General features: G+C 36.2%; 1 pseudogene across 1 annotated transcript; it reads right to left on the reverse strand.

Annotated features, from left to right (window-relative positions):
• Positions 1-2,698: 2,698 nt before the first annotated feature.
• Positions 2,699-4,564, reverse strand: LOC147500106 (phospholipase A1-Igamma1, chloroplastic pseudogene; annotated as a pseudogene). The gene has a single exon (XR_015196194.1). The product of XR_015196194.1 is annotated as a phospholipase A1-Igamma1, chloroplastic pseudogene (transcript).
• Positions 4,565-6,363: the final 1,799 nt, after the last annotated feature.

Consider the following 6,363-nt stretch of genomic DNA (forward strand, 5'->3'; position numbering starts at 1 on the left):
TAGTGACTTTTGGTGTATCTGAATGCAGATTTCGGTGTCTGTACTTCAAGCTATGCCACTATGAGAGGCTTCTCTCCAATCACTACGCCTATGAAACAAGTCGTCTACAACTGTGGGCATGTTGGAAGGAAAATGTCTAGCCATACCTATGATGTTGTGTCGCGGTTACCATCTAAATCTCACAGATTCTCTATTCGTACAAGGGAGTTTCAACTTAGAAATGTTGCCTTGACCATCTCTAGGAGATCTTTCAATATATCTGCCACTGGATACCAAGTATTCCAGCAATGTTTCTCCAAACAAAGAAGTAACTCTTCATATATGATGAAAAACATAGTATGTCCAATAAGACACCGAGCGAGACATCTTGGAAGTTCTTTGCCATGCCAAAGTACGAGGTTGAGGCTTTCATCGCCAAATAAAGATATGGTTAGTAGAGTTAGGTGGAATACAGCATCTTGGCTACAAGGAAGTGCTTCTTTAGGCTTATTTTTGGGGTTGTCAATTTGTTTTTCAAGTTCTAAGCCAGCATTTTGTGAGGCAAACAGTGGGAAGACCAGTGATAACTGTGATCATGATTCATCATCAGTTGGTTCTGTCCATGGGAAGAAAGTTCACACTAATTATTCCATAACTAGTGAGCAGTAACTTATGTTTTGATGGGTGAATCTGTGTTGTCTATACCCCATTCTACAGTCATGCAACTTTCTTTAGTTGAAACTGACTGTTTGAGGTGGTTCATTTCCGTCAAATGTTCTCTTAATTCATTGCTTCTATCTTGCAAGAATACCAGGAGATGGGAGATGCAACCATTTGGGCTAAAATTAGTAACCTTCTTTTGATGGAGCAATAACTCTTGGTTTTTATATACTATTGTAATTTGAAAATCAACCGTAGTTAGTTTGATTTTTCGGTATTAGTACCAGGGTTAAGACTGTTAATAAAATGACACAACAGGTGATAAATAAGTCCAGGTTTTTTTTCTTTTGAATCAGGAGCTAACTACTAAGTTGTACAATGAGAGACAATGGTTTCAAATGTAATGTATGAAGATATAGGGCAGGTTCATATAGGCAAGATTTTGAAAGTTATTGAGGTACGTACATAAAGTCTTAATATTTTGGATGGATATGAGATTAATCTTCCTTTTTTTTTTCTTTTTTTAATGTATATGATGTTGACTGTGTGAGTTATTTTGATTTTAGGGGGTATTACATGTGCATAAGTGTGTAGAATTGTCAAGCCCGTAAACAAATTGAAAGAGCTTGAGATAAAGCTACAACGTTGATCATCACATACAAAGGAGAGCACCATCATCCTAACGCATTCAAAGAAACAGTAAGTCTCTAACATATTTGAATTGTCTTAATATGCTTATTAATTTTATATGATAGTTAAAAAATTTCATCTTCATTTGATCATGTTGAAATTTTAACCTAGCTTGATAAAATTTAGAATATGCTTCATATATTCAATTTCTTATCTATCAATGTATAAAGGTTGATTTCTTAGCTTGCTTTGGAGTGATGATTCAATTCATGCCTTGAAGCCAACAGTTGGTACTCAACCTCCTACTCTTTTGTTATGGTTGGTGCATGAATGTAGCAAGCTATTGAACTTGGAGTCAGATTAGCAAAATAGTCGTGGGAAGCTATAGATTTATGTTACAGTACGTGCTTAGCTCAGTGAATTTGAGTTGTTGGTTAAGGAAGCTATTTGAATATTCGATTGAGAAACAAAATGGATGATAAAGATGCATATATATTTTTTTCATCTTATTTTTTTGGTTTTTTTTTTAAAGTTTAGTGTATTGAATGGATTTTTTCAAATACTTTTTATCCTGTGGTTTAGTAGACATATAGGTTTGGTTACAAAAAGAAAAGAGAAAAGAAGACAGGAGCTATACTGAAGAACAAAGATGAGTATAAATTGCGCTTCTTAAACGGTACGATCAAGTGCTAGAAAGGGACATTTCCTAAGCCTAATTTCTAAGTTATAATTACTGTAGGGTTGTTTACTAAGAGATGACGATAGCATTGCAGGTCCTAATGGATTGAATGTCAAGTATTGAGATGGTGCATACAATGATACCACTCTAAAGAAAAATCTGAAGGCAAAAAATGAAACATAACCATGAATATGTAATGATGCAGACATGATTTATCATTGCTGATTGCTGATGCATTTTATTATTGTTACCATACAATACTTTTAATAAATTATGTTGTTATTATATTTAACCTGTATGCTTACATTTGAATGGGTACAATACATTACTATAATATCGAGCTACACTAAACTGCACAGACGGGTCTTTAGATTTTCAGTATTAATAGCAAGTCATGGTAATACAATAGGCTTATTAAATATTCTCAAGGTCAGATTAACATAGAATGAGATATGCATAACATGTGCCACTTCATTCAGCCTGCAATCAGCCTAATTATGTTACTATTACAGGAGTCCAAGCATTGCAGGACTTCAAGGTATATATATTTGTATCCATTGACATGTATATTTATTTGTATTTTGTATCCATTGACATGCATATTTATTTGTATCAATGAGATTTCTGACTAAAGATGCGAAGGTATTTACTGTAAATGCTAGTATTTATAATGAATACCTAAATTAGTTTAGATATGATCTCAAGTGGTTAGAAGATTATAATCAACACCAACGTACAGCTCACAACTCAGAGTCTAAACAATATGAATAAAACTTTAACATAGCTAGTTACAATAATTATGTACAAAATACTCCTACATTAATGAGATTAATCTATTAATTAGCTCCTTAATTGTACTGACTTCAATTCATACAGTACTTCACCCAAAGCATGGCATTGCTTCTTCACTATGATATCAATGATACTACTAGCCTAGTCTGGCCTGTAATTCAATCTTTCTAACCTTTTCATTTTATTTATTAATCAATTATCCTTTAGCAAAAAAAATTCTTCACTATGATATGCAGGTATATCTTCAAGATTTCTACTGGGCTTCACCCATCTACCATGAGAGTTTCGCACAAGTCCTTTATGTTCTAATTGGTACCAGCGTTCTGGTATTCTCAACTCATCTCTTAACATACCACAGGCCTTGTTCACTAGCGCAACGTCCCTTCTTGCATTAGTTCTAAATTTCGACTTCGTACTTGTGTGACCATCAGTAAGATGAAGGTAAGTTTCTAGCAAATGGAATCCTAACGGATTGAATCCACGTTTAAGATAGGGAGATGAATTAATATCAAGTTTCAATTCAGCTCCCACATGTGTGTAGACCCAATCGAGTTCCCCAGTGATCTCTTCAAATTTCTCAAGACCTTCATTAAACATAACGCCAGGCATCCTGGGGACTACATCTTGTTTCACCACAACGCGCAAAGTTTTCACTCCCATTTGATCCAGCTCGTCTCTGAAGGCAGCATTCCCAACCCGGGGTGCACCAAATGAGATAACATTGATGGGAAGATCTGGTATGGAAGTTGCTGCTTCATAGGCATTTAGAAGAGCTAAAGCACCCCCAAGGCTATGTCCTGTGATCGTGAGACTCACTTCCTCACCCCTGTTTCTATATAGGTTAACCAGCCTTATCACTTCTTGCATCACTTGCTCTGATGCACTTGACTTGTTATACCTAGTGAACTCACTTTTACAGGTGTAAAGGTGATGGAAGCCATGTTCAACCTTCACCTCTCCATCCCCAAGTGGCTCCAAGTTTCTTTCTAGATCCTTAAACCACTCTGATGGCGCTACAGTGCCACGCCATGACACAACAATATCCCTTCGACCGATCCTATGAGACTCCTCGTCATCACTAACTGCGACAAATCCCATCCAGTTGGAGTCTTTGCTCCATGTATCGACTAGATGTGACCTTTCAAGCCAATTAGGAACATCAACATGAGACATAGCATAGATGTACTTGCTCACATTGTAACCAGTATTACCAAGGCCTACTTTATCAAAGAAGCTGTGACGGTTGAACCTACAGCTCCCACAATACTCAGAGAAGGAATCGAAATCGAATGCGTCATAGGTTGCTTGAGCAAATTCACCATATTTAATGATCTCTCGCCGAAGCCATGGATGAAGAGGGTCTAAAAGGGTATCAAAATCCGTTACACCATGGATTTCACGCCATTTTGTTGATATTTTCTCCTTGGGGGATGAAATAGGAGTTGCCTCATTGGCCTTGTGAAGCATATTCCAAGTTGTATATTCCAGTGGCTTAGCTTGAGGGGTTTCAATATGGAGCTGAACAAAGTTAGTGAGTGACTGGGCTAGACGAACCGCACGGTTTTGCATTTCATGTTGATGTTGCTGGACGGAAAAATTGTGTTGGGCATGGATCAAACTTCTCTTCTTGCAGTGACTGGATGATAAGGAAATTTTTTGCTGAATGTTTGATGTCATTGACTTCATTTTAAACTTTTTGTATCAGGAAAATTATTATGTTTTGATGATCAAGCTCCAATTAGAGTTGCAGATTAGCTTGGGACTAAACTTAAGGCTTTCTAATCTAGGAGACTGGATGAGATGAGAGAAACAGGTTGAGAGAAAGGATATGAGGAAACATTTAGTATATATAGGAGCTCGTGAGAAACAAGTTGAAATAGTTTATGTTGCAAAAGATAGTTTGGAAGTCTTTATACACGTTTTGTTCGTGAAATGCGATACATAGAAAACATAAAGATTTGAAACTACTGTGTTAACCCATAATCATGATTAAACTACGGAAATATCATAGTCAATATATAAGCAGCTTCCTGGTTGCAAGTTTTTCATAACACGTGTTTGGACATTTGCTGAATTTTTTTATTTCAACAGAGATACGACTTTTGACTTCTGTTTTTAAGCTTAAAATGCTCCGTCTTACCAATCTTCACTCGCGTGACGAAACCATCTACAATTGAAATTTGGATTGGATAACTCTTTACAATGTTTTATAGGCACTCGGCAATTTTGAGAAATCAAACATTCTTGATTTCCACAGTAGAATCAAATTTAGGCCGAGCTACACTTATTTTCAAATGTTACTTTTTGTTGCTCAAAGAGTCGAATGTGGATTTTGGAAGAGCGCACTGTCCACAAAGATAACGAGCGAAATTATGTCTGTACTTTCTTCTATGTTGCGTGAGCAAGTTACAGACGTTTCAGTAACACTGGGGGAGGATGGTTTATATTGCATACTGTTTTTCGATGAGGCTACTCTTTGAATAACTGCACCAAAAACAGTGGATTGCAGGTCAATCACTCTGTTGGAAACCGTACAGGAAAAATGATCTACGTGCTAATCCAATTATGAAATCTAGCAATTGTCAAACTTGAATAATTAAACGTGTTCGCTTCAATACAGCCAACCTGTAAACCTTTGTAGCCAGAACATAGCAACTTCGAGGTAATGTGAAAGGCAGAACCTGTCAATGTCTGAAGTCGGAATCAGCTGGTTTTAAAATAAAGTTGAATTTCTGAACTAATATTTGTTATACACTTATAACACCTAACCGGAGCCCTAATCCTATGTCTTCAAGAAAATTGCCTACTGGTATTATATTATAAATTTATAATATATTGCATACATAATAGTATGATACGCAAAAACTGTGTAGCGATTTGCTACTTCCTTTCAAGGGTCAACCTCTTTCTGGCGAGAATGGAGAACCATGGTGTATTGGTGACACAGCAATACGGCTATATATAACTATATATTAGGTAAACTAATAATAAATGTGGACATGTGGAAGTGAGTCAGTGACATACTGCCATACTGGCATGAACATGAACAAGTGCTCGTCTTTCTGCGTATTATGTTATGTCATGCACTCGATCAACATTCAAGTTGTATTATGTACTGATAATATCATGCACTCATGCTGCAGCAGCATAACGCTAGGGAAGTAAACAAGTAAATTGTTTTGGCAGTCGATCAAATGTCCAAAACATCAACGGTAATAGTTTCTAATTTCTAATTTCTAATTTCTAATTAGAGACTATCATATTTTAAGGGGTTAGGGTAAACGATTAACGAAATTAAAAAAAGGTTAGTGAAAAACGTGATAAGTGATAACTAATTTCCACTTTCAATCATGTTGGCGGACAGCCAACTCTCCATAAAATTGTGCCTACACGATGCTTATTTTCCTGAAACTTCAGCCCAGATGGATCATTGTGAAGAATTACCATTCCCATATTCCATTTTCTAACATCTCTCGCATTCTGACATCAAACCAGTTGATGCTAAGTCACAAAAACAATATAAATAAACAAATAAAACTTATAGATGGTTGGGTGCTTTACACCAACACAACCACACAACCATATGAAAGTAATGAAACCAGGTCATCATCATGATACTCTAC

The sequence above is a fragment of the Coptis chinensis genome, chromosome 5 (genome assembly GCF_015680905.1).
Source record: "Coptis chinensis isolate HL-2020 chromosome 5, ASM1568090v1, whole genome shotgun sequence".
NCBI lineage: Eukaryota > Viridiplantae > Streptophyta > Magnoliopsida > Ranunculales > Ranunculaceae > Coptis > Coptis chinensis.